The sequence below is a fragment of the Pinus tabuliformis genome, chromosome 1_2 (genome assembly GCF_031772625.1).
Source record: "Pinus tabuliformis cultivar Carrire ecotype Pingquan chromosome 1_2, CPIR1, whole genome shotgun sequence".
Lineage (NCBI taxonomy): Eukaryota > Viridiplantae > Streptophyta > Pinopsida > Pinales > Pinaceae > Pinus > Pinus tabuliformis.
Genome location: NC_142298.1, coordinates 317,786,437 through 317,807,149, shown reverse-complemented (window position 1 = coordinate 317,807,149; position 20,713 = coordinate 317,786,437).

The window sequence follows — 20,713 nt, the reverse complement described above, 5'->3', positions numbered from 1 at the left end:
ATGAGGAGGTAATTCAGTCAGTTCATGAAAAGCAAGATGAGATCTTCATTCAAGTAAGTGAAACAATTCCTTTGGATGAACTTATGGTAGATGATAGAAATGTCATTTTTACACTTCAAGAATCAGCTGAAGTTTCTTTCCTTATGATTGAAGAATGTAATAAGGAACTTGATAATTTGGTTGTGATATCATATGAAGATGACCTACCATATTGTCAGACTGCAGAAGATCAGAGCATACAGAATTACCTTTCAGATTCTTCACATGTTTCATGTGTTGAAATGTTTTTACAAGAGGAGATCTGCTCATCTACCTGTTCAGAGTTTTTTGAAGCCCAGGAGCATACTTTTACTGAAGTACATGATAAAGACAGATCAGAATCAAAAGAGAAAGACATCTTGTTTCTTCAACAAGAGGTAAATCTTCATGTTTTTTAGGATCCAATGGCAGATTTGTTACAGTCAGCAGTGAAAGTGATTATTGCAGTGTTCAGTGATGAAGGAGATCATGGTCAGCTATGTTTTTGGATGCCCAGTTATCAGTTTGTATTGTTGACCAGTAGACCTGATCAGGGAAATCAGTCAAGAAGCCATTTGCTTGATTAGTTACATTGGAAAGCCAATCATACATGATTGTACATATTTCATTAGTATGCAGGTGGTTGTCATCATGATTCCAAATCTTGATGGATTGCTTCCGTTTTTCCAAAAGCTTTGTAAAGTCTTGTTTTAAGTCAGTCATGAGTCATTTGTGTTTGGTCTGTTGAGTCAGTTTTTTCAAGTTATTTCAGTTTTCCATCGAGTCGGTTTGAGTCAAGTTTCAGTCAGTTTTCAGTCAAGTTTTCATTCAATAAATGTGTCAAAGGTTTTGTGTTATCCGTTCAAAATAATGACTCCATCGCCCAATGGATGAAGGCACTGGTCTGCTCTCCCAAAGATCTGTCGTTCTTGGCACCTCCATGGAGCTACCATCCCAATTGGAGCCAATGTTAGTGTCAGTGTTTCCAGCCTTCCTCCAGTGATCAAATATGCTCTTACAAAGTGGTCTCAGAGTGTCAAGGTCATTTTGTCATTTCAGTGAGTCTTCAAGTAAAATTTGGTCACTAGGCATTAGGTCTAGGGTTTGTTTTCACTCTTTTCAAAGTTGTCCAAATGGAAATCCATGTCATCATTCAGCTGAGTCTATCATGATTCATATGGTTGTTATCATCATATCAGGTTCCATTGGGTCATGTTACACCTTTTTCTTGCTTCAGTTGTGCTTTGGTAAGGTCCATTTCCCTCTCCTAGGGTTTTGGAGGTAATTTCTCTTGGATGGTCAAATCATTAGCAAAAATTGTATCCAGATGTTCATACACCTTCCCCTATCCTTCATGTACCTTATTAAACACTTCCCATCATAGAGATTCCCCAAATTCCTCATTTTTCCACAAACCCTAGTTTCTTGCTACAACGTGGCAATTTTCTAGGTTGGGCCTATGTTTTGCCCTTTTGGACCCCTTCCCCTCACTCGATCTCCAAGATTCCAATTTCCGCTACTTCCTAACATCCCTCCTGACTTTTAAAAATTTCCCCAAGAATTTAGAATCCCCTTATCCCCTTCATTTCGCTTCATTTCGACAAAATCCCTTGTTTCACACATTGGGATAGGTTTTACTCAAATGATGTTTCAGAGCAATAAAAGATGAATTTTGGAAAAATGAGAGAGGTTTTCTTTAAAAACATGCCAAGGAAGAAAAACCTCCTTCACTTTTTACACAGGTGTCATGGTTTTAGAGAAATGTCAAAAATACAATCGCCTCGGGAGAATTGATGCACCTCTGGAGTGACCTTGGGAAAATCAAGTTTTTTCCTAGTTTTTTTGGCCAAATAACTTTTGTAACGAGTCAAAGGATAACTAGACAAAAATATCTTTCCAATGAGCTATCATGAGCTCAATTTAGAGTTGAGGAAGGCATTCAAAAGTTGACTGCAACAGCACTCTGCCTTGAGGCAGCCTCATTTGGCACATTTTTGACCAGTCTTGGGAGATTTGATTTTTGACAAGGCAAATGAACTCCAAATTGAAAAATTTTAGTTGTAGTGGAAAGTCGACTCAGAGACCTTTCGAACGAGCTATCCTATGCCCAATTTTGACACCTGGAAGGCCTTCAAATTCCTCTTACAAAATGCGCTACGCGTTGGAGGTGTGCGCTATGCACTGAGGTGGGCGCTACGCATTGGGCCTCACTGGCCAGTGTAAAAATACACAGGCGCTACGCATCAGGCTGTGCGCTACGCACTCAGCCTAGCACAAAATTTGTTTATATTCATGCGCCCAGATCGTGTCTAATTGCCTCCAAATCTGCAACTACAACATACATCCGACATATTGTAGACCTCCTATATATTGCAGTCTTTGTGTTTTCAAAGCCATGTCAGACATAGATTCAGTTTATGAGCAGGAGAATGACAGTGATTCCACAACAGAGGGTAATGTGCCTCGGAGGTCTTGCAGAGGTGGCAAAGGTGGAAAGCATCTCAGAGAAGAGCCCACTTCTTTGGCTCAATTGCAGGCTTGCCCGCTGGCAATGGATTGTTTTCGCCACCAGTCATGCTATCACTATTATGAGATAATTTCACAAATTCACCATCATCGTGAATTAGCTCGCTTGTTTGTTCTACATTTACATGATGGCCATGTAAACCTTGCTGGAGTTAATTTCATTTTGTCACCAGAGACTATTGCAGAGGCCACTGGGATACCAAATATTGGAGAGCAATGGAATAAACGTCAGCAACTAGAGAAATCCTATTATGAGCCATACATCAAACCTGGGTATATGAGGCACTTGAGTAGAGTTTTTCCTTTCTAGTACCTAAATGATCAGTTTGCACCTTTGATGAAGCTCATCATTTGGTACTTCAGTTGTGAGGGCAGATTCTCCCGTCTTTATGCGTACCATGTCCGTTTGTTGATGCATTTTACAAGGGTACGTCTGATGAACATTCCATACTTCATGTTTCACAACATAGAGAGGATGGTTGTATTAGTACAAAGGAAGACCCCAGCACAACAGCACATGAGTATTTATCATTATGCGCTGATCAAGATCGTAGTGGTTCATCAGTTGGCACAGCAGGGTATTACTTGGGAGGATTTCATTTCTCGTGACTTTTTCACAGTGCCACAGCCACCTCCCGAGATTGTTCATGATGAGGGAGGGCCTTCACATCAGTTTGACATTCCTGAGACCGAGCATGTCAGCGCTCCAACATGTGTGACATATCAGCGAGGCCACAGGGCCTTATTTGCAGCTACACGGCGAGTATTATCTCCACATAGTGTGGAAGGGGTCTCGCCTTCTTCTTCAGTACAGGTACAGGTTCAGGACAAAGGCAAGGGGTCAATTTATGAGGAGGGCCATTCAGGTGGTCATGATGTTGATGATGCATTAGGTGATGTGGATAGGAGCTCCCCTAGCTCGAAGCTGAAAGAGATCATCCAAGAGCAAAAGACTGAGATTGATAGCTTGAATGAGAAGTTGCTAAAGGCGGAATGTCTAATCAAATACTTGGAGTAGTGCAATAAACAGCTAGAGGATGAGCAGACACTTATAGAGCTGCGACAAACCTGTGAGGACCGAAGGCTAGCCCGAAAGAGACCAGGTGATTTGACACCTGTTGAGCGGCAATTTTGGCTCGAGAAATTCAATCGACACTTGGAGGAGTTGTTGGCGAAGGCCAATAGAGACAAAGACTTGCTTCGTCACATGAAGAATCATTATTGGGTTCGCATGCATGTTGGCAAAGCAAAAATGAAGATTTTGCAAAGGAGGTTGAGCAAAGCACTAAAACGGCGAAAGAGGCTAGATCCGCTTCGAGTTTTTGCCGAGGCTTCTCTGGCTGAACATGACACATGATGGAGGGTCTTCGCTACGAATTTGAGCAAATTTGGAGAAAATTTTGTCATTTTGAAATTTTTTGTCTCAAAAACAGTTTTTTCCGCTCAATGGGTAGCGCGCCCGCGCGCTCGCTTTTGATTGGGGCACTTGCTGGAGAAAAACTTTATATTTTTGGGTTTGTCATGATGAAATATACATGCTCAGTTATTGCCAAGGCATTTCATCAAATTCTGGATGATCAAAAGGCCTAAAAACACCATGAAAACCACCTTGCTGCCACCTTTTGCAACAGCAGGAAGTACTTCTGGGAGAATGCAGTTTTGGAGGGGAAAATGAGCTCCAAATTGGAAAATTCCACTTGGGTTGGAAAGTAGACATCCAGGGATTTCCAATGAGCTATCATGAGCTCAATTTGGATGTCAGGAAGTGCCCCAAAAACAGGCTGAAAGGTGCGCTATGCATTGGGATCAGGGCGCTACGCATTGGGGTTTTTGGTCCAGTTTTCATCCTCCAGCTCAGGAATTCGGCCAGTTTTCACCAGTTTCACTCCTTGATGTGATTTTTGACCCAACATGATGTAATTTGATGTATGTAAGGTAATATGGCACTTATATACCTTCTTCTAGATGATTCATTCACAAATTAGCAAACAATTAATGTAATGAATCAGTTTCCTTCTTTGTAGAAGCAGGTTGTTTTGGTCACCTAGATTCCTGCTCCATGTTTAGAATTTGTTGAAACTGCTCTTAGAAGGAGGAGCTCGACCCCTAGAGGTTAGGGAATGAAGTTAGCTTGATCTATATATGTAAATTTTCATTCAGTAGCAGAGGTTGGACTCTTGGGAAGATTTTGGACACTATTGTACATATTTTTTCATATTTTGGCTAAGGAAAGATCAGAGATTCTGCAGCACCTGTTGGGATTCTTGTGGCTTTGGGTGTTGATGGTGTGTTTCTTTCCGTAATTGTAAGTTTTTAATGTGTATCATTTTCCTTCTTTCATCTTCTGCAATTGGACAAATGAAATGTTAAGGTAGAATCCATAGATTGTTATACTCTGCCTTTAAGTTTGTTTGATTTTCCATGTTTTCGTCATTTTGAAGAGGATCCATATTCTCTTTTTCCCTCTTCAACTCCTTGTCATTCTGATCCGTCCATACACCTGATCAAAAGGCATCAAGACTATTGCCTACCTCGCCCCAACTCGATCTCTGCAAAAATCTGACCTCAATCCCCGCACCCAAAATTGGTTTTCCCATTTCTCCAACAAAAAACTCAAAAATCTAAAACAAACCTTCCTATCTCTTTACTAGCCTAAAATCAATATTAAATTTGAGTCATCTCAGCCCCTTTGAAGACCTTTTGCCGAGATAGACCTGGAGAGAGCCCTCTCCTGTCCTCGTAGGGCTAGCTACGAGGCTGAGCTTGGTTTGATGTGGCCTCGAGTTTTGCCTTCCTCAACCTGAGGCAGATTCAAGCGCTAACACCACCTTTCTCCTAACCTTGGGAGTTCTGTTGCTTCTGCTATGAAGGACTTGGTAACTGCAAATTTGATGTCACCTATTTCCACTTCCGTGCCATCAAATGACCTGGCAAAGTATTTAGTGATTTCCTTATGGTAACCATTAAATTTTTCAATAAAACACAACTATCCAGCCTTCTGTAACATTCCCTTCAGCTGCGGATATCCCTCCATGTATTTTACCCCTACGGGTTCAGTTCTAACAATAAGCCCCATATCCTCTGTTCTCAGTTACCCCTCAAAACTACTCTCACTGTCTAAGAAATAGAATGACTGTGTAAATGGAAATGGAGTGACTGGGTATATAGAAGTAGAATGATTATGGATATGGAAACGGGATGACAGGGTATATGGAAGTAGAATGACTGTGAATTATGGAAACAGAATGATTGTATATACGAAATATATGGAAACAGAGTGACTATATACACAAAATGGCTGCATAAGTATGAGAGAAAAACTTAAGAGTTGGCATGTAATAAATAAACAGTCAGGGTTTGAAGAGTCGTATATAGGTAGGTCACGTCATTAACCTGACCGTTAACAAATGTAGCTGTGGAGGACCGGTTAAGTACAAGTTATGGAGTTTGAAGTGGAGATCAGTTATGAAGGAATCATTGGACCGTTTGTCATTGAAGGCAGAAGATATGGTGGAGACATCGTGGCAGTCAAATCACATGATGATTAATTAAGGAGACATGTGATCATACATGTTATACAAGCTTATGTTTTTGAATTGCTTTTTGAAATAAATTTTTGTATTTTACCTTTGGAACCTTTACCTTCCGCTTGCTAATATTTTGATGTTTGCTCCATAGGTGCTTTAGGCATGATTGGTCTTCAATTATCTGCATACAAGATTTTATTATGAACTGGACACTTGTGCTTGGACTAATAATCAAACTGTTGCTGCAGAATCATATTAGCTGCAGAAAAAGATCAGCTACGGAACAGAATCAGCTGCAAAACATGGAAACAACTGCACAATGTGAAAACAGCTGCAGAATGTGAAATAGAGAGTAAAATATGGCTTATGAATGAATGAAATGGAAATGGCTGTGTAAGTGAAAATAAGAAATTATGATAAATTAAAAATGGAGATGAAAGAAATGTTGGGAAAGGAAAAATTTATTGGTGAGATATGGAAATGGAAAGAAGTGAAGCTATAAAAGTAAAACATATTGAAATGAAATGAGACAATGAATTTTTCAGAATGCTCAGTGACTGTGGCTTTTTGTCACTATTTTTTTTCTTCAGAAAGGAAATGGAAAATATAGAGTGTCAGAAACTTCTTATTTTCACCCTGTATTTTCTGTATAAGCATGCCAATCGATGATTGGTTTTCAACCTTATACAATTTTTTTTTAGATAGGAAAAACAAAGACTAAGTTGGTGGAGAAGAAAGATTCTTCTTCACTAACTTCATTTCAGAATTGTTCTGGAAGAACTTGATGAACTCCTCCTTTGAAATTGGTTTTTGATATATTTTCAATCTATGACCATTAACAAGAAGAGGACTTTGACTTTCATCTATTGTTCTGATCCTCACTACTCCATTACTAAAGAATTTTTCAATCTCATATGGTCCAAGCCATTGAGTTTGAAACTTCCCCTGAAAATCTTTAAAATTTGAATCAAATAACAGTGCTCAATATCCCTCTTGAAACCTCTTGTCCTTGATATATTTGTCATACCATTTAGCCCTTTGTTGTTGGACTATACCAGTCCTTTGAACTGCTTCTTTCCTGATTTCATCAAGTTCATTTAATTTCTCCAGTCTATGCTTTTGAGCCTTTGATAAATCCATCCCCAACTGGACTGCCATCTTAAAAGTTCTAATTTGGAACTCTATAGGGACCAAGACTTGTTTCCCATAAACAAGTTCATAGGGTGTATGTCCCGTTGTGTTCCTTCATGTAGTTCTATAGACCCATAAGGCTTCAGGAAGCCTTTCTGCCCAATCTCTTCTATATAGATGCACAATTTTGGTGAGGATTCCTTCGATCACTTTATTTGTAGACTCCACTTGACCATTTGCTTGTGGATGATAGGGAGTAGATTTCCTATGCTTGATCTTGTACTCCTCCATAAGCCTTTCCATCATGTTGGATGTGAATTGAGATCCCTGATCTGTCACAATTTCTCTTGGAACACCAAAACGATTGAAGATGTCATCAAAAAGAAAAAAACTACAGATTTTTCATTAGCAAAAGGTAATGCTTTGGCTTCTACCCATTTAGTGACATAATCAATGCATACAAATATATACTTTTTCTACTTAGATGGAGGATTAATTGGTCCAATAAAGTCTAAAGCCCACTTTTCAAAGGGTTCGATAAGTACTTGAGTTTGTAATGGCATTTCATTTGAGGGAGCAGGTTTCCCTACCCTTTGGCAGCTGTCACACCTTCTGACATATTCTTTAGCATCTTTGAAGATGGATGGCCAATAATATCTTAAAGAAAGGATTTTATAGGTTGTCCTCTTGTTAGCAAAGTGTCCACCACACGGCTCATCATGACATTCTTTGAGAAGATCAGGCATTTCATCTTCCCTGACACACCTTCTGATCAAAAGATCTGGACCTATTTTATACAATTCGTTAGTGATCTATGAATATCTTGCACTTTCTTGAATAATATTTCTTTTATCTCTAGGAAAAAAATGTGAAGGTAATTTCCTTGTAACCAAGTAATTAGCAACATCTGCAAACCAAGGAGTTTGAGTAGTTACTGCAAAAAGATATTCATCAGGAAACTTATCTTCAACTAGAGAGTCTTCTTTGATATTCTGAATCCTGGACAAGAAATCAGCAACTGTGTTTTGTTTTCTAGGTCTATCTAGCACAGTAATGTTGAATTCTTGCAAAAGTAAAAGCCATCTTGTAACTCTGCCATTAGTAATAGGTTTATTCATCAAATATCTAATTGCAGAGTGATCTGTATGAACAAAGGTTTCATAGCCTGTTATATAGTGTCTGAACTTATTAATTGCATGAACAACAACTAAAAATTCCTTTTCAGTCACAGTATAATTCAACTCAGTGGGAGTCAAATTCTTACTTGTATAGTAAATGGCATAAGGAATCAAATCTTTTTGTCCCAATACAGCTCCCAGAGTTGTATCTGAAGCATTTGTGGAAATATGGAAAGGAAGTTTCCAATTTGGACCTCTTAAGATAGGTGCTTCAAAAATTTTTGCTTTCAAGGTTTCAAATACCAGTTGGCAATCAGGACTCCAACTGAATTCACAATCTTTTGTAAGCAATTTGAAGAGTGGAGATGATATTTTAGTGAAGTTTTCTATAAACCTTCTATAGTATCCTGTAAATCCTAGAAAACTTCTAACATCCTTTTGGCAATTTGGAATTGATAACTTAGAGATGACTTCAACTTTAGATTTGTCAACTTTAATCCCTTCTCCCGAGATGAGATGTCCTAAAACAATACCTTCTGTAAACATCATAAAATATTTTTCATGGCTTAGTGAAAGGTTTGTTTCTTTACATATTTTAAGAACTTTTTCCAAATTTTCCAAAGATTCTTCAAATGTGTTTCCATAGACTGTAAAATCATCCATATATACCTCTACACAATCATGTATTAGATCAGAAAAAAATTCCTAGTATTGCTCTTTGGAACGTTGCAGGAGCATTACACAACCCAAAAGGAAGTACTCGGTAGGAAAAAGTACCCCATGGACGAGTAAATGTGGTTTTATCCTGATCCTCTGGTGCTACTTGAATTTGATTATAACCACTAAAACCATCCAAGAATGAGAAATACTTCTTACCTGCTATTGTATCTAACACTTGATCTATAAAGGGCAAAGGAAAATGATCTTTAAGGGTTGCTTTATTCAATTCTCGGTAATCAATGCACACCCTCCATTTACCATTCTTTTTAGGCACAATTACCAAGGGATAAACCCATTGGCTATCTGAAATTGGGTAAATTAATTTTACATTTAGCAATTTTTGGAGCTCTTCTTTTACAATCTCCCTAAGATTTGGATTCATCCTTCTCTGAGGTTGTCTGATAGGTCTACTATTTTCCTCAATATAGATATGATAGATACAAGTCTTAGGATCAATGCCTTTCATGTCGGTGTATTCCCATGCAAATGCAGCAGAATGTTTTTGTAATGTTTTGGTTAGCTCTTCTTGTTGTAGTTTCTCCAAGTTTTTGTTTATGTTCAATGTCCTACCTGGAAAATTTTCAATTGTAGAGCTACCGAACTCTTCCATGGAATAGAGAGACATCTATCTAGATGACAAGAATTCAACATTAGATTTTTCTTGAAATTGTGCATGATCATATTCTGAAGATGTTTCAAAATTTTCCGATGTGTTCAAAATTTGACTATCTTCACTAATTTCTGGCATAGTAAAGAGAGGCTGAATATCATCTTCATCATCAATCCATTCCTTGTCATCTATTTCTATGATTGCTTTTGCTGGAGGATACAAAGTAAATTTATTTGTTGAATTACCATCAGAAATATACATGTCACCAAGTCTACAACTAATAAAAGCATCAGCTGTGGCCAGCCAAGGTCTTCCTAATATGAGTGGGTGTCCCCCTAAATTATTCTTGGGAGTTTTTTTTTACATAATCGGTTGTTGTTTGTATTCAAAAAAGAATATTGAGGAGGCTAAGCTCCTATGTTACAAGGCATTATGCCCAGGAAGCAAAGTAAGGAAATATTACAGGGAAGACAAAATTCCTCTTTGCTTCTGTCATGCTTGACTTTTGGAAAACCTGAACAAGTATAGATTCTAATAAACAGAAACAGTAAGAAACAGAATTTGCAAGACATGCTTATTCTATGTTTATATGACTAATTTGGTGGGCTGTAGATTCTTCAGGTTTGCCTTCAGCTTCTGCGTTCCGTAGATTTGAAGAGCTAGTGCTGGGAGCGATATTCTTTTCCAGGATGAACTTCAGAATGTTGATGGACTCTTGGACATGGCTACGTCTGTTTGAGAGGTCATTGAACTGCTCCTGAAGGGAAGAAACTCTGTGGAGAAAGAGATTGAGGTCGACCTCATGCTTCTCCTTAGTGATTTGGGTATGGATGTCGATTTTGGTGTCCAAAATCTTCTGATGAGCACGGATTTGCTCCAGTTCTGCTTGCAGGTCCCGCAGTGAAGGCAATCTTCATTTCTCACCATTTCGAATGACCAGTCTGAGTTCTTCGAGCGCTGCTAAAGTGTTGAACCAAAGTGGCTGGGGAGAAAAAACTGAAAGGAGGAGGGGTAGAATAGAGGGAAGGGGAGCGAAGGCTCTGAGCTGAAGGATGGCCAAGAGCAAATGATAGATGAAGCGGGTGCAGCTAGAAAAAAGATGAGATGTGATACTGAGCGAGGGAGAGAGCGGTTAAGTAGGCGGGCTTTGTCGAGGGGTTAAGGGAGAATAGGGTGGAAGTCACGGGAGAAGTGCGAGGTGGATCACGGGAGGGGAAGGAGTGGAGTAGAGCAGTATAGGTGATGGGACAGGAAGGGGAAATGCAGATCAAATCCAGAGATTTGGAGGTAAAATCATCATGATGGTGAATTCCCATGTGGATTCTGGCAGCGACCAAAATTTGAGTCTGCTTGATGATGCTGCAAGTGTTAGTGAGAATTGATTTGTTGCGAGCCTTTCTAAGAATTGATTTAATTCTGATCATGGCAGATAATGTTGGGATTCAATGGAGTTGCATGAAAGATTGCCTATGGATCTGGTGCAAGCTCTATTGGCACAAGTGTCGGCCTCCTTATTGAAGGATCGAAGAACATGGAAGAAATGAATATCCATCATTTGTTGTGAGAGAGCTTGACACCGATTGATAATTTGATGCAGGAGCACATTAGAGGCACTTCGGTTGTGAACCATTAGACTTATGATGACGGCTGAGTCTCCAAGGACCATTGCAGTGTTTATGCCAAGTTTTTGAAGCTGGATGAGCCCTTGGTATAGAGTGAGAGCTTCAGCCCTGTTGTTGGAGAGGGGGCCTAACCCCCATTCATAAGTCATTTTGATTTCTCCGTTGGCATTGTAGATGATTCCACCAGCCCCTGTTGTTCCTGGATTAGATTTAGAGGCCCCATCGAAAAAGAGATAGTGGGTGTTGTTGTTTCTAAGCCAAGTGAAGAAATCCTCATCTTTCAATCTTATTTTCCAACTGTGATTAGAGTTGCTGAGCTGGCTACTAATGTTACTCCCTCTTTGGTTGTTGTTTCTTTTATCCAACAGATACCCTATGAAATTCCTTTCCTCAACATAGAGATCAGCGATGTCAATTTTCTTTTGACTCTTGACTACGATGGTTTCTAAAGTAAGACTCCTAGCCTTGTTACATAATTTCCTTGTGTTGGTTTCTTTGTCTTTGAAGACCATGTGGTTTCTTGCCAACCATATGTTCCAAAGAAGAGGATAGGGAAGAGCATCCCAAACTCTTTTAGCAATATTATGCTTCTTTCGTTGCCACGGATAGTTCTTTTTCCAAAGATGCAGAACTTCAACAATGGAGTTTTGGGGGTTCCAGGGGAGATGGGTGTTAAAAGAGATTTCTTTCCAACAGGCAGTGGCAAAGGGGCAAGCGATGAAAAGATGTTGGATGGTTTCTTCATCAGCTTGGCAGTTTGGGCAACGGAAAGGACCAATTATGCCTCATTTTTTCAAGTTATCAGAAGTGAGAACTTTCCCCTTTAGGAGGACCCAAATGAAGAATTTTATTTTTGGAATGGTCTCTGATTTCTAGACAATTTTCCAGTGCGGCCAAATGGGCATGGGGTATTCATTGTTACAGAAATGCTGGTGGGCAGCTTTGATTGTGTAATCAGAACCTGAAGGGTCCCAACGGAAGCCATCGATGCCGTTTTTTTGAATTGGAGCTATGCTATGAAGGTGGGCTTGAAGATTAGCAAAAATTGCTTCGAGGTCTATGGGTATGGCTGGGAAGGTCCATCCTGTCCAAGTCTGGGATTGGTTATCCCACTGAGATATCTGGTCCAAGTAATGGAGCCCTATGTTGTCAAAGAAGGTGAGGATTTGATTAGTTCCAGGTTTGCTGCTGATGGGCTGCTGTCCCATTATTATGTCTGCTCCGATTTTGATGTTGGTGCCGCCCTTGGGAACTTTGGAAATGTTTTGGGCGAGAAGGGGGATTGCTTTCTTGCACAACCTCTAGATTTTAGAGCAAACTCTGTTAGGGATATCATAATCCAAGAGGTGTTGTCTTGGATGGTTTAGATATTTAGCTTCCAACACACTTTTCCACCAAGCAGATTGGCCGTTGATGAATCTCCAAACAATCTTGCCACCGAAAGCTAGATTTAGGATTTTGGGAGATCTGATTCCTAAGCCTCCACGATCCTAGGTTTGAATGACCTACTTCCAATTTATAAGATTGTACTTCTTTTTTTCATTTTTCCCCCCTTGCCAAAGAAAATGATGGAGGATGACTTCCATTTTGTGATGAAAAATAGCAGGAGCTTGCAGTAGCGTGAATTGGTATAAGGGTAAGGAAGAGAGACCTATTTTCAGGAATACAAGACGACCTACTGGATTAAGCCAAGCGGAACCCCATTGATGCACTTTCCTTTTCATTTTATCAATGATAGTATCCCACACTTCAGCTTTTAGAGGACCAACGCTCACTGGCATGCCCAAGTAATTGAAATGCCCCCAGTCTAATTTGTAAGGGACCCCAAAAGTGTTGGCGATGTTATGCAGGACTTGAGCAGAAGTGTTCCAACCATAGATGCAACTTTTGAGCTGATTGACCATACCTCCTAAGTATCCCATGTATTGGTCTAATAGGGCTTTGAACCGGTGGGCTATTATATTGGAGGCTCCTCCCATTAACAGTGTATCGTCAACAAATTGAGAGTGGTTTATGTTTTTGACTCCATTCCAAAATTTAATACCTTTGATAAGACCAACACGCCGATTGTAGTCCAAGGCTTTACTAAAGGACTCAGCCATCAAGATGAACAGGTAAGGAGAAAGGGGACAACCTTGTCTTAGCCCTCGTGAGGATTGGAAGGATGGTCCTGGTCTGCCATTAACAAGAGGAGAGATCCAAGGGCCTGATATGCAAGCTTTGATGAGATCAAGGAAGGGCGCAACAAACCCCATTTTCTTGAGAACTGCAAGGAGGAATGAGTGTCTAACTCTGTCGAAGGCGTTGGCTAGGTCCAATTTTAGAATGAAACCTTTTTCCTTTCTAGATTGGCTGGAGTGTATGGCTTCTTGGACAAGGAGAATTGAGTTAGAAATTTTCCTATTGGCCAAGAAACCTCCTTGATTTTCAAAGATGAGCGAGGGGAGGAGAGGTTTAAGACAAGAGGCAAGGATTTTGGTTAGAATTTTGTAAGAAGAATTGCAAAGAGAAATGGACCGAAATTGGGAAAAGGATGAAGGTCGATTCTCTTTAGGTAGGAGGGCAAGATGGGTGGCATTGGTGAAACCTCCAATTTTACCCTTGCATTGAGTCCATTTTATCATCTTGACCAAATATTTTTAGGTTGTTCCCCAATAAGCTCGGTAGAAGTAGATGGGGAAACCATCTGGGCCAGGAGCTTTGTCTGGTTGGAGCATCCAAATAGCTCTTCTTATTTCTTCTTCTTCAATCTCCTTGATCAAGTTTTCATTAACTTCCTTGCTGATCTCAGTGGGGAGGTGTTGTAGCAGATCTGAATAATCTTCCACCTCTTTTGTTTTTGTTAAAAGAGCACTGTAATGATCTGAGGTTGCCTTTCTAATGGCACCTTGAGTGGTTTGGAGATTGCCTTCAGCATCGATGATGGAGGTAACATTGTTCCTAATTTTCCTGACAGTGGCCTGCTTATGAAAAAAAGCAGAATTTTTATCTCCTCCTTGCAGCCATAGCTGCCTTGATTTTATCCTCCACTTTTGCTCCTCCGCTCTATTGGCACGATATAGCTGGAAGTAGAGATCGCCTTCAAGAGTTTTATATTCCTGGGAGAGTCCTCGTTCTTCAATTATGCTGTGGATTTTTTCCAATTTGCTTTTTATCTCAGATTTGTCCTTCTCAGGTTCCGTAAAGCAATTTTTTGCCCATTCCTTCAAGGCGTATTTGGTCCTTTTTAACTTGCTTTCCCATATGTACCCCGACGATCCTTCTATGTGCTGACACCAAGTGTTGTTGACAATCTCTTGGACAATAGGAATGCTGCTCCACAGAGGGCTATATTTAAAGGGAATGGGCCCTAAGGGGCAGTGGGTTTCGAGAACAAGAGTTGTGGGGTAATGGTCAGATGCTGAGTAAGGGAGAACGGTGGCATAAGCAGTGGAGTAAGATGAGAGGAGTGTGACATTCACCAAAATCCTGTCAAGCCTTTCCATGATATTACCTTTGCCCAGTCTGCGATTATTCCAGGTGAACCTGCGATTTTTTGGAACAATGTCAACTAGATCGTGATCCTGCATGATGTTCTCCAACTGAGATCTGTAGGGGTCATGAGAGAAGAAACCTCCTCTTTTCTCATTGGAGTGGAGGATGAGATTGAGGTCTCCACCGAGAATAATATTGCTGCTTCCTTCTTCATCTATGTTTGTTTTGAGGGAATTCCAGCACTGCTCTTTGTCTCTGTAATGAATTGGTGCATAGATGTTATAGATGACAATCCTTTGGTTATCTGTTAAATTCTTGAAAGTGGTTTTGATCCAGTACTGGCTGACTGTATCTGTTATGTGATTCCAAATGTTGTGGTTCCAGAGGGTTGCAATTCCCCCAGAGGCACCCCTTGATTCGCTTATGCATCCATTATACTGTTTTAGCTGATCAATGATTCCTTTCATTTCTTGGTATCCTTATTTTGTTTCTTGTAGCAACAGGATTTCTGGCTTCTCATGTATTATTAGATCTTTTAGGGCAACTATTTTGGAGGGGTGCCCTAGTCCCCTGCTATTCCAGGATAGAACTTTCATCATTGAGTGTGTGGGGTACGGAGAGTTGCTCGCCCTCCTTGCTCCTTGTGCACTGCTTCTTTATTATTTTGCCCCAAAATATAAGTTTCTATGGGATTCTGAGTACCCATGGCAATATCCTTTTGAGCATTTTCGTCTCTCTGTTGCTTTGAAGACTTTCTTCCTGGCCCTTGTTTTTTTTGTGTGTCCATAGTTACACCGTGCTCTTTAGAAGAACTCCTGGTAGATCTAGAAGAGGGAGGATCGTGGGAAAAGGAGGAGGAGATAAGCAGAGGGGGGGGTCAGAGGGTTCAGAGGGTTCAATGGCATCAGCTTGGGAAATGGAAGGGGGGTTGTCTTCAGGGGGAGCGATAGCGGAAAAAGGATTGGATGAAGCAGGGGGAAGGATAGATGAGGTGGAGGGGATGGAAGCATTTGTTTTGGGAGGGGTTGCTTCAGGGTTTGCCTTGGGGTTGGGGCCAGTCTTCTTTTTCTTGACTATTTCCCATTGCTCATCTTGCGAAACATTTTCAACATTAAGCAGCGATTGGAAAAATGGCCATATTCGTGACATACCTTGCATTTAAACGAGATCTGCTCATAGTCCAATTGTTGGATGTGCGTCCAGTCGTCCACTTTGAGTTTGATGGCCTCAGGGAGGCCTTTGCCGAGATCAACTTCAACACAAATGCGGGCGCAGGCTTGCATGTTATCTTTTGGCTCACTACGGTCAATAAATCTTCCAACAACATTCTCGATGGCTCGAACCGATTCGTCTCCCCAGCAGTGGAGAGGAAGGTGAGGGAGCCGAACCCAGACCGGGACTACGCTAGGGATATCCAATTCAGGGTCGAAATCTGGAGTCCATTTGTTGAGGTATAAGCCTCTGGAGTCCATGAAATATGGTCCGTTTTTAAAGATTAAATCCTTGTCTTCTCTTGATTCGAAATGGAAGGTGAAATACCCTTTCCCGCAGAAGTGGATGGAGATTTTGCTTTGTATTTTATCAGACCAGTTTCATTCGACCCATCTTTGCACTGTCTTCAGAGAGGGCCAGAGACCAGTGAATTGTCTGATAAGGCCTCGTTCTGCTAATGAAAGTGCTGCCATGCGAGGAAGTGCTGGAGGAAGGATTACCTCTTGCAAGACATCTAGCTTCTTAATGAACTTAGAGATTGTTGGGCGAGGGCGCTGCGGGGGCAAGGATTTGACTAGGGCGGAGAAGGCCAGTTGGGTGGTAGCCGCCTCTGAAGTTGCATTGGGAGGGGCCATGGCTAAGAGCTGAAGGCCGAAAGAGTGCAGTAGCGGCGCGACCTAGCAGGGTGAGAGCAGAGCGCAACCTAGTAGGCGATTCTGTTCGAGTTTAAATTATTCTTGGAAGTTAAGATCATGAAATCAACAAGATATTTCCAAGAATCTAAGTATACTGAATATCTTCTAGTACACCATCTAGTTTGATTACTGATCTATCTGCAAGTTGCAGTAAGGTAGGTGTGTAAAGAAGATTAGGAAGTTTAAGCTGCTCCATAGTTTGTCTACTCATGATGTTTATTGTTGCCCCTAAGTCAATCAATGTATTTGGAATTTCAATTCCATTTATATGTGTCTTGACAATTGGACTTCCTGGATCCACATATTTCTGCATGGAAATTTTTCCCATCATTATGTCTGTTATCTTTCCTACCAGGTGGATTCTTTTTGTTTCTTTTGATCTTCTTCTTGGTCTTTTGATGCTCAACTCCTTTATTGTCTTGTCCAGAATTGAAATTTCTCTAATGGCTTGTAACAAAGGAACTTTGATATAGACATTCTTCAATTCATCTAGAAAGTCATAGTTGGGAAACAAGATCTGTTTTTCTACTCCTCTATCAATTTGTAGTCTCTCGGGAAAAGGAGGTGTAGAAGTAGATGTTGGTTTCTCAATGATAGGAGTTGTATTCACTGGTTCTTTTTGTTTTCCTTTTTCAATGTTTTGGTTTTAGTTAGATGTTTCCTCAAAAATTTTATTGACTTTTAGAGAATCTTCCTGAGAAGTGTCTTGTTCTTGAATAACTACATAAGGTATTTCCTTTTCTAATATCCTACCATATCTTAGTTGAACATCATTAAGATCTAGTGGAGTAATCATGTAAGTTGGAAATTTTTGTCTTTCTACCATGTAAGCATTCTGAGGGTTTTTATTGTTGGGGTTTGGTAATGGTTGGGCAGGTAGTTGATTTGGTTTCTGCTGAAATGGCAACAAGAGTTGAGGATTTTGACTTTGTTGTGGGGGTTGCTGTAGAAATGGCAATGAAAGTTGAGGGTTCTGATTTTGAAGTTGTGGTTGTCGATTTTGTGACTAATTTTGTGGGGGAGGATAATTTTGATAGGATGGAGGATATTAATAATATTGAGCAAATCTCCCATAAGGATTTTGTACCCCTTGTGCCCACGGTTGAGATTGATACTAAGATTGAGGTTGAGGCCAAGGTTGCTGCCAAGAATTCCAATTTGGCGGGGTTGAAGATACATTTGATTGTTAAATCCTTGATTTTATGGCCCCAACCAAGGTCTTCTTGTAACAAAAAAAAGAGATTCTGCAGAATTTGGGACTGTTTCCTCTTGAAAGACAGCCTTAAGACCTGGGATTGAAGGACAACCCTTGGTTTCATGGCTTTCTGAACAGATCATACAAGTTTCTACAATTTTTGCATCTAAAGGGCATTCCCTTAGAGCATGTTTCTTTCTACATTTTGGACAAAAAATGGCTAAAGCATCAGCCTCTGTTTTCTGCTTGTTTTGAATTTTAAGGGTGTCTAGTTGCTCGCTAAGGCTCCCTAAAATGTCAATTTCAAACTCATCAAGCATATTGCCAATTTCTTCCCTGCTTACAGATCCAATTGCAGATTTGTTTGCTCTAACAAGAGAAGGATCTCTTGGCCCTTTCCCTGTTTTAGATTTCCCTCTTGAGAGATGAACACACAGTTCTCCTATATCATTCAATGGAAGTTGAGAGATATCTCCCTTCCCCATCATGTTAAGGATATCTATCCACTCATCTCTAATGGCCTTTAACAAAAGAGCTTTCAAAGTTTCTTCATCTAAATTGTTCATCTTTTCTCTTTTCAAATTATAGTTAAATCTCTCAATCAAATCTTCTAAGTTTTCATCCTCTCTTCGCATCATTTTGAACACCTCATCTTTATGATTGGTAGGCATGCAGTAATCCAAGTATCTATCCAAAAATGCCTTTTTCATGTCATTCCATGTTCTAATGGATTGAGTGGCTAACCCCATGAACCATTTCAAAGCATCCCCTTTCAAAGTAGCCCCTTTCAATGTTGAGGGAAACAATTTAAGTTTTTAAGAGTCTTCTAGATAGTCATAAGTTCTACACAAGACTTCAAACTCAAACAAAAATGTTTCAGGGTCCTCACTTCTCAACCCATAGAAGTTTGGGAGGACAGATGGTGAGATATTTTTCATTGTGGTATGTGTTTCTTCATCCACTATAGGGAATCCAAAAGAGTTATCTATTTCCCTATTTCCTCTACCTCCTCCATTATTACCTCTACCTCCTCCATTATCTCCTCTACCTCTTCCTCTACCCCCTCCTCCAAACAGTGAAAATTCTCCATCTTGTTCCTCTTCTTCCATTATAGTTTCTTCAGAGTCAGTATAGGGTTCAACTTGTAAGGTTATTCCCTCCTCTAGTTCTTATATTAATGGACTATGGGAGAGAGTTTCTACTTCTTCTTCCTCACTAGGTATTCCTAATTCTTTAATTACAATAGGCTGTCCTGTGGAGGTGTAAAAGGTTATCCCTACTGTTGGAGATTCGAAATTTTTCTCTCCTAGGATTGTCTTGGTAGATGAAGTAGGAGAATCTTCTGATTGAGTTTCTGCACCTTGAATTCCAGGAATCCTATGGCTGGGAGTATGAGTCTGGGATGGAGGTGTGTCTTTTCTAACTCTTGGTGGAGTAGTTGGTGTTGTAGGAATCGAACTTCTGCCCCTAGCTATAAATCTACCCCTAGAGTCTCTTTCTCTATGCATGTCATTGTTTTGTTTTTTTTGTTTTTTGTTTTTTTAATATAAGAGATAAGGCTACCTAGTTACACTTCCTCGACAACGGCACCAAATATTTGGTCAATTTAGTGTCCTAAATTGCTCTACATAAATTATCAATCCGGGTATCGTAAACTGATGAAGTGTAGTGCACTATATGTGCTAGATGACCCTTTCTTACTTCATTGTTTTTGAGTTTTATGTTGTTTTGGGGGTTTTTGATCCTTTAATCCCTACTGATTTACAATGTACTTAACAAAATCTTAAATCTAACTTATGTAAAGACTGTTAAGAGCCTAAAGAAATGAGAACCAAAAGAGCTTAAGTAAGCTTTGGAAGCAAAGTTTAATCAAGAAATGAAAACAGAGTTTCTATTTCCAATCATATCATTATTTCCAAATCATGAGCTACAAACTAAAAAGTAAAATTGCAACTACTGTCTATTCAATTAAAAAAAAAAAACAAGACTAAATGAAATACTGAAAATTGAAAGTGAAATTGCAACTATTGTCTAATCTATTACAAGAACAAAACCAAATGAAATACTAAAACTAAAAGTGAAATTACAACTATCTATTATGGAAATGAAATTAAAATGAAATACTAAAACTAAAAATAAAATTGCAACTATCTATTATGGAAAACAAAACTAAATGAAGTGCTTGGTTACTCTGCCTCTCAATTTTGGGAGAAAAACCTCCTTGTGATGGCATTTTGAGGAATTATGTACTTCATTATTCTAAGAAAATAAATGCGCGGATACAAGAAAGACTCATTGCGTGAATGAAGTATTCAACTACTTAGTTTAAGATGAGTCATCAACTAGAAGGGCTTTTTAGAAACATTCATCTACACCATGAGTTAATAAACTAGTAAGGAAATGACAAGAGCAATAATGGTACTGATCAGTTTAATTTAAAACCTAAAGACTAATGAAACAACAAATGAAACAAGCTACTCTACACTACTGAATTCAACTTCTAACTACTGATAAAAACTAGAAAGAAACTAAGAAAAGAGAAATCTATTCTGTATTGAAAGAAGCTATTCTGCATTAGTAAGAAAATGATAAAGACTGCATTATAAACAAGGTTAGTAAATGGTTATGAACACTATGGAAGAAACGATGAATTTACAGTTAACTAGAGAAGATAAAACAAAATGAAATAAAACCTCAGTCAACGTAGGGGCCCTCTGCAACTGCTCAGGTTATGCGTACTCAATCAAAACTCCAAGAAACTCCTTCACATATCCATGAAACTTGCGGTCTTCATATTAAAAAAAACACAAGAAATGAGTTTTCAAATTTACAGAGCAGTAGTTTGAGCTTAATACATCAGGAAAT